We start from the raw sequence: 14835 nt of genomic DNA on the forward strand, positions 1-14835 counted from the left end.
ATGCCAACATTCAAAATAATTTGATAAAGTCTTTGTAGCTACTAAAAAAAAAAAGCAAATAACCATGGGGTTCTCAGCTCAAGTTGGGTTTTGGGTGGATTAAGCTTGTCAGTGTATGTGGCAAATTTTATTTTCCAGAGATGGCTGTTCTTCTGGATTCCTGGAACCTTGCTACCCTTCCATCAACAGGTCGACCCTGGGTACCCTTCTCTTAAACCTGGGTGGGGTTTTGTGTTCCAACCAGTGTAGGGTGACGTGACACTATGTGATTTCTGAGGCTAGGCCATAAAAAGGGAAACATGTTTTGTTTTCCTGGGACATGGATGCATAAGCAGTCAAACAGTCCTGAGATCTCCATGATGCGGGGAAGCCCAACTGGCCCAGGGGAGAGGCTCCAAGACCACATGAAGAGAGGGGCATGTCCAGCCAGCTCCAGCACACCCTCCTCTCCCCAACTGTTCTAGCTCCTAGTGCATCCAACTATAAGTTTACCAGGGGCCCCAAGCCAGAGTCACCCAGCTGTGCTTACCAAATTCCTCACCCACTGAAATCATTCGAATAATGAGATAATTGTTGTTTTAGTCCCCAGATTTTAGAGTGATTTGTTCCATAACAATAGATAGCCAGAACAGTATATCTCATCTCTTTGGCCATGTGATTGTTGGGGATGGACACGTGACCCAGTCCAGTGTAATCAGTGTAAGCGTTAAGCTGTTTGCTAGCAATGATGGAACACAGATGTACTCTTCTCCTCTGGGCTTGCAGATATGAGCACACAGGCTCAGTCAGATACTGTAGCCATATGATGATAGCAAGAAGAGACAGGCTGAGCGTGAGACCAATACATAAAGCACGCAGAGAGCTCATAATGATATCATGGAGCCCTGAATCGAGCTGCACCTGAAGCTTGAAGTCTTCCTAGAAATCATCCGCAGTAAAACATTTCAGAATTGTGAGTCACCATACAGATTACAGAATTAGGGGCTTTGGGTGGCTCAGTCGGTTAAGCATCTGACTCTTGATTTTGCTCAGGTCACGATCTCATAGATCATGGGATATAGCTCCATGCTGTCAGCACAGAGCCTGCTTGGGATTCTCTCTCTCTCCCTCTCCCAATCATACTTTCTCTCTCTCTCTCTCTCAAAATAAATAAATAGACCTAAAAAAAACCCAGATTACAGAATTAGGTCCCTGTGTGATACCTGAATGTTTCCTGTTTTATTCCTGATCCATGACCAGCCAGACATTAAAAAACCTCCAGTGGAAGAGAGATCACCACCTCCTGAAGCCTGCATTCTACCACCAAGCAGCTTTACCGGTTGAGCCAAGTCTGTCTCCCTGCAACACTTTTCACGAGGCAAACCAGAATGTATAAGAATGCTGTTATATTAGAAGAGTAAGGCTCAGTAAGTTCTTTTTCCAATTTTTATTTTTCCAGTTTTATGGAGATATAATCGACATACATTGCTGTATAAGCTTCAGGTGTACAGCATAATGGTCTGACATACATATATTGTGAAATGATTACCATAATGAGCTTAGTGAACATCCATCATCTCACATAAGAAGAACAAGCAGAAAAAAAAAAAGCTTTTCCTTGTGATGAAAACTCTTGGGAGTCACTCTCTCAAAACTTCCACACATCATCACACATTATGACATGTCATCATATTGTAATTCACATCCCTAGTGCTTATTTGTATTATAACTGATACTTTGTATCTTTGGACCACCTTCCTCCATTTCCCCTCCCTGCACCCAGCAACATCCTGAGGAAAGAATTTTATGATATTCCAACTGCGAAGATGGAGAAATGTGGTCAGGATGCTGTAATGGTCAGCTGGATTGCCGACTGGTCGAACTTGCCTAAAGAGCTCTGATTCATTGATCAAACTAAATCAGCTTTGGATAGGAGTTGCTGCTAGTCTATGGTCTCCTTCTCTGGGTTTATATGAAACCAGGAACTTGGATAGGCCATTGAGATCATGATAAACAAACCCATGAGAGACATGAAGCTGGGACAGACAGCTCCATACCCTGGATGAGAAATCAATATCCTAAAGGATACTGATATTCTAAGCAATCACTGAATGCAAGAAGATGAATTTTAAGAGCAATAAATACAACATCTTGTCCTTTAGTCTTTTCAAAATGAGCTATGTGAATTCAAGAGAAATGAAAGTGATTGAGTCTGGAAGTTGCATGTGAAAAGATAGAGAAGCTTTACTTGTGAAAAAGACTTGATGCAAGATAAAGGTTGTATACCTATCAAAAAAGTTTGTGTGATCTTAGGTTGTGTCCGCAGAAGCACAGTGTCCAAAATTAGGCTGGTAAACCTCTTTCCGATGCTGATCGGACTTGTCCTAGAATACAGTGCTCACTTTGTGGGTGTCATATGTATGACAGACCAGTGCATATATAGAAGCAACCAGGGTATTATGACAAAACTCGAAAACTTATCATAAGAGAGATCATTAGAGAGTATGGATGTTTGCCTGGAAAAGACTCTATACCATATCTGGGCTTCTGGAAAGTCGGATAAACTCACCATTTTATCCTAATAGGCAAAGCACCCCGGGGACAGATTTACAATCGCCTGCCAAGTGAGAACTTTAAAGCTCCAGCTTTTAAAATGGATCTGCTGGAATCTGCAGCTCTTAAGCTGTGTTCATCGACAGGGCTGGGAAATCTCTTGAGCTGCTGAAGGGAACGCCGGAATCATTCCCCAGAAAAATCACAGCAACCTAATCATCTGCAAAATGTTCAGGTTTCTGGATACATCTGAGGTCTGCACATCCCATGCCGAGAATCCCTGATGGGCATAATGGGAGACCGATGGATTAATCTCGCACGTGTCATATTGTCGGAAAGCACATAGCCCTTATTATATGAGGTCATCGTATCGCATTCCTTGGGATATCTATTCATTTCCTTCTGCCTGTTTTCTCTGTTCCACAGAAGCAAAGGTCATAAAGCCATTGCCTGAAATTGCTAAGAGTGAGGAGACTTCTCTTGGTAGTTTTATTTCATTTTCTCACCTTCAGAGCCAAAGGCCATTTAAATCCTTTTCTTTTCCCACAAATTCACCTTCATCTATTTTTTAATACATTTTTCATTTCCTTTTAGTTTCTTCTCTCCCACCTCTCCTTCCTCAATAAGAAAAAAAAATAAGGATGTGGTGGTAAAGGTGTTCACGGGTGAAGGGCCTGATCAGAGGAAGTTGGGACCAGCCAGGGGCTTTTTGTGTTTCTTCCCCAACCTCTGACTTCTGCCCCTGTCCACGTGCCCTTTGCCCTCTGCTAGTCCCCAGCTTTATTCTAGAATTCCAAAGATCCTAAGATACTCAAATAAAAGCTTCTATGCAATAGCCACATAACTTCATCATATAAGAGATTTGGGGGTGTTAAGATGGTGGTTACTCATGTTGGTCTTTTTATGATAAAATCCTGAGCTTTGATAAAATATGCTATGATTTTTTAAAAATCTTATTGGTTTTATTTTTTATTATTATTATTTTTTTACAGATAGTTTATTGTCAAGTTGGTTTCCACGTAACACCCAGTGCTCATCCCCACAAGTGCCCCTCTCCGTGCCCATCACCCCTCCCCCCCCACATCCATCAGCCCTCAGTTTGTTCTCAGTATTCAAGAGTCTCTCATGGTTTGCCTCTCCCCCTTTCCCCCACCATTTCCCCCCTTCTTCTCCCCCATTGTCCTCCGTTAAGTTCCTCCTAATCCTCCTATACGTGCAAACATATGATATTTGTCCTTCTCTGCCTGACTTATTTCGCTCAAATATGCTATGATTTTAATGAAGATTATCCACTACCTTGAATTGTAACTCAGTTCAATTAATTGTCTGCCTTGTCTGTGTACAAACTGAACATTGATTTCTGAGAGGCAAAGCCTCATGCTATATTATCTCTGTGCCTTTCTCAGGAAATTGTAACACAGCTGATTTTACTGTCTCTGCTTTGTGTAAACTATTGGAATACGCTTCTCACATAATAAATGATAATACCAGGCATAGATGCAAAGGAAATGAAACCAGAGGAGCAAAAAATAGTTGCACCTTCATGTTCAGTGGAACATTATTCACAATAACCAAGACTTGGAAATTACCTAAGTGTCTGCTGACAGATAAATGAATAAAGAAGTAGACTGTGGGTGTATAGATATAGGTATGGATATAGATATAAAGATAGACAATGGAATATTATTAAGCCACAAAAAAGAAGAAAATCATGCCACTTGTGACAACATGGATGTCATGCTGAGTGACATCACTTGGTTTCTTTTAATGTTTATTTATTATTGAAAGGCAGGCAGTGTGCAAGTGGGGGAGGGGCAGAGAAAGAGGGAGACAGAATCTGAAGCAGGCTTCAGGCTCTGAGCTGTCAGCACAGAGCCTGATGCCGGGCTCAAACCCACAGACTGCGAGATCATGACCTGAGCTGAAGTCAGACACTTAACCGACTAAGTCACCCAGCTGCCCCATATGATGTCACTTTTATGTGGAATCTGAACAAGCTGAATTCGTAGAAACAGAGGGAGGGAGCAGTGGTTTCAAGGAGCTGGGAGGTGGGGAAACGAGATGTTGGTCGAAGAGCACAAATTTCCATTTGTAAGAGGAATAAGTTCTGAGGCTCTAACGTACACCATGGTAATTATAGTCAATGATACTGTTAATAATACAGTTAATACCAACTGAAAGCTGTCTTAAATGTTCTCAATATACAAAAGAAATGGTAATTATGTGAAGTGATGGCCGTGGTGGCTAATGCGATAGTGGGAATCATTTTACAACATGTTGTACACCTTAAATTGACACAATGCTGGGTGTCAATTACATATCAATAAATCTGGAACAACAGAAAAGATGACACCAGGAGATAGGCCCCTGGATAACTGAGGGAGTCAACGGCCAGGCTGGGGTTGAACTGTGGCGCTAGCTACTAGGTGAGTGACCCTGGACAAGTTGTGGGCTTCTCCAGGTCTCAGTTTTCCCACACATAAAATAGAAATCATAACATATGGTGATACAATATAAAGTGAGGGTTAGATGAGAGAATTTTCGTAAAGTGCTTAACCCAGTGCCTGGCCCATACTCAAAACAATGTTAGTTATTGTTATTTTAGTGAATGTGGTCTTTACATACATGTTTGGGAGTCTCAAACTTTTAGCAGGAAGCAAAATTTAGACCCAGCTGTGTTTGAGATGCCCATCCTTCTGTCCTTTCCTGATACGATGCAGTTGGAATACGAGTTCCATGCGAGAAGTAAAACCTCATGGAGATGCTCCAAAAATCTGATTTTCATGAATATCTTACAAAAAGAGAATTGAAATAACTGCCCGAGTTTACTCAGTGTATTTATTGCCGACTTCTGGGTTTTCTTCATGTTCTGTTGACTGGATGAACATGTTCCAATTTGTATGGTTGTTTTAAATACTGTTCAGCCCTGATTTCATTTATTAATATCAGGTGCAACTAAGCTGCCTTAAGTGAATATAGTGCCCGTTCCTTCCAGTCTCCCGTATTAAGCTTAATACATCCCATATTCCAGGTTCATTTTCCCGCTGACATGAGCATATCTGGTTCTTCTGCCAGGTAAGAACCTCAGGTAAGAGAGGCCAGGGGACGGCGGTGGGCATGCAGTGGCTGTACTCCATGGGACCTGGGGGATCTGATGCAAATCCGTGCTGTGTGCAGAATTTTCCATGTGCATGGCAGAGAATCCAAGACAGTCTTTTGCATGAAGGGGAACCTATAAAACCCTCATTTGTCCGAAAAAAGAGAAAGCTCTAGCAAGGGTTTGGGTGGGGAGTGTGCTTTCTCTCTGGCTGTAACCTGTAGAAACACCGCTGGCCGCTAGGATGGGCTCAGAAGAGGCCCCGTCTGGCCTGTGGCAACACTGGCTCCACTGGAAATAAAACCCACATGGAGAAACGTACAGAGGAAACTATTCGGGAGAGGGGACTGGGTGTGTTTCAGACGTTAAGTCTGCACAGAAAAATCTCTAGGCTTTTTTTTTTTTTAAAGAAAAACAAGCGCCTGGAAATGAACTTTTTGAGACATCATTTATGCAGGAAGCCTTCCCAGAAGGGGAGAAAAAAAGAAACAGAGTTTAGTAGCAATTCCAATTATATTACCCCCCACCCCCCACCCTGCACCCTGTCCCATACTAGGGGCAAAAAAAAAAAAAAAGACAGCAGTTCAAAAATGGAAAAGTTCACTGAAGTCAGATGGAGGCAATGGTGTGCTGAGCAGAAAGCTTCATGCTAAGGGATGTGGCTTTTAAAAAACATTCATTTATTTATTTATTGTGTGTGTGTGTGAGAGAGAGAGAGAGAGAGTGTAAGCGAGGGGAGGGAGACAGAGAATCTGAAACAGGCTCCAAGCTGTCAGCACAGAGCCCCGTGCAGGGCTCGAACCCACGAACCGTGAGATGATCACCTGAGCTGAAATCAAGAGTCGGACACCTAATGGACTGAGCCGCCCAGGCACCCCAGCATCTGCTGAGTGTGAGAGTGAAGGAAGAGTAAAATCTGAAAGGAGCGCCTCAGGCCCCCAGATCCCGAAGCAGCGTGTGGGCCCTTCCAGGGACCCTGCTCTCCCCTCCACTGCTCAGCAGAATGGCCGAGATGCCCAGGGGCCCACAGGCTGCGTCAGCCTCTGAGATGTTTCGCTGGACCCCGGGTGAGTTTCTTAACTCCTCTGGGCTGATGCTTTCTTATTAGATGAAGGTTCAAATGATACCCTCTTTATAGAGGTGCTGTAAGAATCAATTGGATTAATAAAGTCAGTGTTTCCAACCTTATTTTCATTATGGAATATTTTTCTTCCTAACTGCTCCTCTCATGAAAATGTAAGCCTACAACTGCACTATCTGGATACGTGTACGTGTGTGTGAATGCACAGTTTACACGTGGGCCCGGTTCCTTTCACCATGCTCCAGCCCCTGCCCAGCGCCCAGGGTATCAGACGTCTTCAGGACTCACTGCAGGGAAGACAGGGAGCTCGTGGATATATTTTTATCCCAAAGTGACTCACACCAAGAACTCAGTGAGTAGAGCAAGTCCCTGGACTTGGTCAGTGTAAGGGGAAGAGGAATAAGCAGGTGAGTGTGGCCAGTAACTATCTGGTCTCAGGGGCTGTTCAAATGGACTGTGGTGCGATCTTGCGTCATGCAATTGTTGGCCTGCGCGGTGCTGTGACTCACGCTAACATGTGTGGCGGCCCTTTGCTCAGTCACCATCCACCTGTGGAGGCCAGGCTGCCACCACCACCTGCCTGTGGACACCATGTGGTAGGCTGAACACCTCCTCCCCAGCAGATCTTCAAGGCTCATCTCCTTGCACTGTTTCCTCAGGGTCCTGGACTTCTCTTCTTGCTCCGAAGCAAAGCAGCTGAGTTCCCCGTGGTCTTGAGGCCAAGCCTCCAGAATTGGTGATGATGTGAGCACCTCGACACATTCGGACGCTGGGACAGAGTAACCATTATTGTAACATACACCAGAACCTTTTAAAAGAAGAGGCCAATCAACTTTGTCAAGCTGATGGAGATGTGTGTATGTGTGTATAATAATGTATGTATGTGTGCGTGTACATAGGTGTGTGTATGTATATTGTGTGTATGTGTATATGTAAGTGGTGTGTGTATGAATGGTGTGCGCATGTATGTGCATGTGTGTAGTGTGTAGTATGTGTATATATGTATATGTGTGTTATGTGGTATGTGCATGTGTGTTGTGTGGTGTGTATGTGTGTGCACATGTTCATGTGTGTATCTCTGTGTGCACGTGTGTGTGTGTGTGTGTGTGTAAAGTCATACATTCAAAACGCACTCACCTTCCAGAGTCTATGCTTGCATGGCTGCCTCTCAGAGTGTTAGGAGGAGCCCATGTCTGTCACAGTCGCCGGGGTGAGGGGAGGGGAGCTTGCTAAGCGCAGTTTCCTGGGCTCCCCCTCCCCGCTGCTCCAAAATCTCTGAAGTGAGACCCAGAAATCTGAAGTTTACTGAACTCTGAAGGAATCCTTTTGTAAAATGAAGTCTAGCAGCACAAGCTCTATGATCCCCAAATAGTTTATTGAGTGAGAGTTTTAAGTCAAAGTGTTTGATATGTCACCTAGAGAAAACAATTCACCTGTTCATTGATCCAAGAAATATACACTTCAGGGCCTACACATGTTCTTGTGCACCCTCGGTGAGGTCTCATTAAGGATCCTGTACCCTTGCTGCACTTCAAGTTTCAGAGGCAAGATAAGAACATTGTCAAGTAAGTGACAGCCGTTGGCAGGTCCAGGGGAGGTGTCCACTCTGCCAGGAGCCATGGTCACAGATGTCACCCCCACTGTGGTTCAGGGTCACCGAGAAAGGCACAGATCACAGGTACCTGGATGGATAAGGCTTACAGAGACCTGCCTCACACCAGCCATGGGGGGTCCTTTACCAGCTACCTTTTCCAACAAAAATAAAGTATGGAAAGTGGTAGTGCATGACTCAGAAGTGAGATGGAGTCTTAAGAGTTTTCCAGAATTCCTTATAGCACCTCAAAGGCTAGTGGGTGGAGTCTGTGTTGGATGGAAGCTCCAAGGACAGAGCCTGGGACCACGGGCATTAACTAGTGGGACACGGGCATTAACTGGCTCAGCCGGATGAGTGTGGGTGGTGGGAACAGCCGGAGCAGGACAGGGGGGGTTGGGGACCCAGGAGAAGTTGGGGGACAAGGTATGAACAAGGTGAGGGTTGTTTGGACACTATTATGAATTAAATGCTGTCCCCTCAAAAGACACACTGAGGTCCTAACCTCCTATACCTGTGAAGTGATCTGATTTGCAGAAGCGATTATGCTAAGATGAGATCATTAGCAAGGGTGCTCATCCAACATGAGTGATGTCCTTATAAGGAGAGAGGAGACACAGAGACACACATGCACAGAGGGAAGACTGTGTTGAGGACACATAGGGGAGAATACGATGTGATGACAAGTTGGAGCAGTGTGTCTACCATCCATGGACATCGAAGATCACTGGTACCACTAGAAGCCAAGAGAGAGGCATGGGACAGATTCTCCCCCTAAGATTTCAAGAGAGCATGGCCCTGAGCTCCCTTTGACTCCAGACTTGCAGCCTCCAGGACTGTGAGAGAACACATTTCTGTTGTGTCTGCCAGCCAGGCTGTAGTACTTTGTTACAGTGGTCCTGGGAGAGGAATACAGAGATGCCGGTTGAGTTCATCCCTTTGGAACAGGGCTATGCTCATGCTCTGTGCATGTCGAGTGACCTGGGCACACTGTCCTGCAGCCGTAGAAAATTCTCACTGGTACCTTTTGTAGCACCAGCAAACTCTCTCAGGAGGCAATGGTGGCCATGACATTCCCTGCTCTGTTCTCAGAGTATCTGTGAGGAATCACATATATGTGCACAGATGGTGAAACCTGTGGCCATCCTTCCTCCTACAGCAGCTGGTGTTCTAAAGACCTAACCTAGCCCCCAGGGCACAGCGTGTCCTCTTTACGATGTCTTCCTGTTCACATTCCCTTTCTCAGTGTCTATGAAAGTAAAATGAAAAATTCTCATTGAATGGATCTTAAGGAAAACACATTTTTAAAAGATCTATGTTCAACTGAAAAGAATAAGACTCACAGTCATGGATCAAAACATAGCCTAAAACACCTTTATGACTCATGGCAAATGGCTGCTGTGTTTGCCAGCCCGTCTGCTGGTTTGGAGATGGCTGAGTCGCTCCCATCAAGTTTAGACAAGAGGCAGAAGGCAGCACATGCTTCAAGTAAAGCAGCGGAATTTGTTATAAATATACAAGAAGAGCTATAAGGTGCTTAGAGCATGAGCAAAGCAGAAATAGAATTAAAAAAAATCTAATATGCAATTTTTTACAAGTAAAGTAGTGGGGCGCCTGGGTGGCTCAGTCTCTTAAGCGTCTGACTCTTGATTTCAGTTCAGGTCATGATCTCAGGGTTCCTGAGAATGAGCACCAAGTCAGGCTCCATGCTGATAGCACAGAGCCTGCTTGGGATTCTCTCTCTCCTTTCTCGGTCCCTCTCTCACTCACACTTTCTCTCAAAATAAATAAAGAAAACATTTTTTTAAAAGGTAAAGTAGTTAGCAGGATTTCTTTGTGCTTGGTTTATAGTTGAGTATTCTTTTCTTTAAGTTTATTTATTTTGAAAGAGGGAGAGAGAGAGAGAGCAGGGGATGGACAGAGAGAGAGAGAAGAGAAAGAGAGAGAGAGAGAGCAAGCGAGAATACCAAGCAGGCTCAACATCATCAGCACAAAGCCCAATGTGGGGCTTGAACTCATGAACTGTGAGAACATGACCTGAGCCAGAACCAAGAGTCAGACGCTTAACTGATGGAGCCACCCAGGTGCCCCAGTAGTTGAGCACTATTCTTGTCTTCAGTGCAGTCAGGAAGTGCTCAGTCTTCTCCAGTTTGGGCCTGTCAGGGTGTTTGTGTGGCTCTGATCCTGGAGCTCCCGTGAGATTCAGACTGGCAGTGCAGCTGGGCCAGGGAGGGCCGGCAGCCAGCACCATGGCCTTCCCATGTGGGCTCTTTCCCGTGGGGGTTGCATATCTGCAATGACTGTCCACTAGACGGGCTTCCTCAGCTACTCAGGGAGGAGTGAGAGAAGATGCGTGTTCCTGTTTGCACAGCATGATTCTGCAAGGTGGTCTCTCTCTCCCCACCCCACACTTTGTTTTAATTCTAAATATTAATCAGAGGCCTCTTTCCTTGTTGGGTCAGACCCACCATTGACCTTTTAATGAACCTCAGCCAGAGAGAGATCGGGATGTGCAGACACCAAGGAGGAGATAGCGAGGTAGATAAGAGAGACTTCCCGGGCTCTGACCCTGATTCCACCACGTCCTGATGATATATTACCACATTACAAAATCCTTCCTGCCTCAGTTTCCTTATCTGCCACGTGGGGCCAAGAATAGCACTTATCTCATGGAGTTTCTAGGATTAAATGGGCTTCTGAATATACTATGCCTGCCACAGGGTAAGTACTCAGTAAATATTAGCTAAAATTATTATTACAACTTGTAGGAGACCCCTGTCACCACCTAAACCAAGGAAGGAGAGCAGTTCCCAGAAAAGTGTGCGAATGGCCTCAGAGCAGGGCAGCTGGGGACCCGTGCAGTGGCCTGGTTACAGTGCAAGTCCTGTGAGGGGGCAGGACGGCCCACGATTGGTGTGCAAGCCGTGACCGAGGGGGAAGACGGAGTGCAATACTCAGTGGCCACCGCAGATGGACGGAGTGGCCTCCTGAGCCCAGATGCAGCTGTATGGCCCCTGGACAAGGGAGTGGATATGGAGGTTATGAGAACGTTACTGTAAAAACGTCTGCCAGCTCTTGGACTCATGGCCTGAGTCATTTGGAGATAAGACTGTGTGGGTTGATCATGTGGGAAACGGGCTAGGAGACATTTACATCAAAAACGCTTGGCTCTAGAGAATTGAAGAAACCCTCCTCCTTCATGTTGGCATCATTGGCGTGTCTTTGTTGAGAAAGTGAGTCATGAGCGGGAGGCAGCTCTGACAACCCGCAGCTGTGTCACTGTGACCCTTCGGTGTAGGTCTCCTTCCTCCGCTTCACAGCCTGCAGACACTAAAAGAAAGCAGAGCTTCCCTGCCTTGGACATGGAGCAAATCCCAACAGCTCAGCTTGGCCTGGGGCTGGTGAGAGGGCAAAGGTCAGCTGGAAGTTCAGCCTTGTTCTATGTACTTGAAATGCATGAGCTCCTTAATTTTTCAAATCCACCCATTTAGGAATAAAGAAAGTGAGCCTCAGAGAGGTTAGTTAGTTTGCCAAGGTCACAATGGCAGAGCTGGGTGTGGCTGGCTGGTGACGCTAGTGCTTTGCCCACCTCCTTGGCCCACTTGCGGGGGGCGGGGAGGGGGGTTGCTGGGCACCCTCTGTGAACACAGTCTCTTCCAGCTCCCTTCCAAGGCTGCTTCCCTGCCTGATGTTTCCTCCAGCCCCCACGAAATCCTTGCTCCGCCCACGCATGGGGGGCAGTCCTGACAGATTGGGACAGTTACGGAGCTGTGGTCTGGGGATGTCACCAGCCTGGACTTCACAGGCTTGGGCAGGAACATCATCCCCACATATCTTTCCCATGGGTACCTGGGAGTTCTGTCTCAGTCCTCAGGCTTAGGATGAGGCCACGAGTCTTGGTGCGCAAGCTCTCTTGTCACTTTGCTGGTCAAAGCCACAGAAGGTCCTGAGCGGGACTGCAAACCAGTTGCTGAAAGGGACAACCTGTTCCCCAACCACACCTGATTGCCTCTTGTCCTTTTCCTGAAGAAACTTCTCCTCCTTCCTCTGTGTTTCCTGGGATCCCCCCTCAAAGCCACCCACACAAAGATAAAGAAGTATCTTCTCTGGGAAGCCTACCCTGGCTGTGGAGGTTGAATACTATGTGGCTGGGCCACAGTGCCCAGATGTTGGTCACACACCAGTGTAGCTATTGCCACAAAGGTATTTATTTCTTAGATGTGATTAAAATTTTGTAATCAACAGACTTCTAATAAGCCAATTATCCTCCATAATGTGGGGGGCCTCATCCAACAAGTTGAAGGCCTTAAGAGCGAAGACTGAGGGCCCAGAAGAAGCAATTCCAGAAGAAGCAATTCTGTCTCAAGACTGTAACATAGAAACCCCTGCCTGAGTTTCCAGCCTGCCAGCCCATTCTGCTGATTTCAGACTTGCCAACTCCACGAATGTGTGGTCCAGTTCCTTAAAATGAATCTGTACTGGGCGCCTGGGTGGCTCAGTAGGTTAGGCATCTGACTTGGGCTCAGGTCATGATCTCACAGTTCATGGGTTCAAGCCTCATGTCGGGCTCTGTGCTGACAGCTTGGAGCCTGGAGCCTGCTTCAGATTCTGTGTCTCCCTCTCTCTCTGCCCCTTCCAACCCCTCAAAAAGAAATGAATATTTTAAAAGTGTAAAAAAGTAAAATAAAATGAATCTGTATTATGTATATATTGGTTTTGTTCTGGAGAATCCATACTGTTCCAAATGGTGAACTGCTACTTCCTCTGTGCTGCCACAATACTCACTCACCTCCACTTCTGATTAACTTCATGTGCTCCTTTTACCTTATGATAATATTTAATTTTGTTTTCCCTCTTCTCTGTTATTTAAATAATCCGTTGACAAGTGTGAGCCAAGCTCCATGAGGGTAGAGGCTGTCATGCTCAGCTTTGTCTCTCTGGCCCTAACATAGGACCTAACCTGAAGGAGGCACTATGTATGCCACCACGGACAAATGAGGGTCTGGAGCATTACCTGTTGTATGAAGACAGAAGAATCCTGACAAGGGAGCAGCATGATCTCAAAGTGATTGTCACCATATGTCCTATTTTGGATCCTTGGGGATGGTCTTGATGGATTATGGTAGCTTCCTTCATGGTCAACATTACTTCTTTTATTCCTTTATTCATTCACATGTGCCACTCACAGCCTTAAGACATCATTACTGCTTAGCAAAGCACAAGTTTTTTTTTTCTTTCTTTTTTTTCTTTAATGTTTGTTTTTGTGAGAGAGACAGACAGAACACAAGCAGGGAAGGGGCAGAGAGAGAGGGAGACACAGAATATGAAGCAGGCTCCGGGCTCTGAGCTGTCAGCACAGAGCCTGATGCAGGGCTCGAACTCATGAACCATGAGATCATGACCTGAGCCAAAGTTGGACACTCAACTGACTGAGCCACCCAGGTGCCCCTCCAGCATGTTTTCTCAATTCCAAAATGATAAATTCGTTAAAAAAAAAAAAAAGTATAGCAAAAGTGAAATAACCAGAAAGCACAAAGTAGGGAGGTAGTGAAATATTCTAAATATACATCAGCAATCACAATAAATATAGATGGACTAAACACTCCAGTTGATAAACAGAGATAAGTTGACAGGAAAACAATAGTCCTGAAACCAAGTTGAGTATTTAGTATTCATAAATAACACAGTTAAAAGGTAAAGACATGGAAAGCAGAAAAATAAGATGAAAAAATATACATCAGGCCAATGTAAGCAAAACAAAACCAAAAAACCCAGTAGCTAAATTAACACCCAACAAATAGACTTAGAGACAAAAGCATTATTAACAATAGAAAGGTGTCTCATAAAAAGATTAAAATTCATTAGAAATGTACAATTCTAAACTAAATGAATTTGATAACATAACTTCAAAATGTGATAGATTAACAGAAACAAATAGACAAATTCACCATCATGGTGTGAGATTTAATGTGTTTCTCTCAATCTCAATAACAATACAGAAAAAATTGAACAAAACAATCAACTTGCTAGATTTAATGGAAACTTACAGAATCAGAAATTAGGAATACACATCCATTTCTATGTTTTACACATGGGATGTTTAAAAAAATTAGACCTCTTGATAAGCCATAAAGCAAATCTCAATAAACTCAAAGAATTGGAGTCACATATATCATATTTTTTCAAATAACTGGAATCATATACAACATATTTTGACTATAAACAATTGAATTGAAATTAGTAACAAAAATATAAATTAAAAACCATTAAAAATGTAATAAGTATACATCTGAATGATATGTAAAAGAAGAAACTACAGTTAATTTAAGGAAAATTTAAAATACAACTAACTGATAATGAAAATAGCATATATTAAAACTCATTAGATATTGCCAAAACATGTATCAAAATATGCCTTAAAAGTTTATATTAGACAAGAAGAAAGGCAGAAACCTGAGGAGCTGAGTATCCAACTTAAAAAGTAATTCCAGAAAATAAAATAATACAAAAATGGAAAGAATGAATGAAAAAAAC

The sequence above is a fragment of the Hyaena hyaena genome, unplaced genomic scaffold (genome assembly GCF_003009895.1).
Source record: "Hyaena hyaena isolate Hyena2069 unplaced genomic scaffold, ASM300989v1 scaffold_981, whole genome shotgun sequence".
Classification (NCBI taxonomy): Eukaryota; Metazoa; Chordata; class Mammalia; order Carnivora; family Hyaenidae; genus Hyaena; species Hyaena hyaena.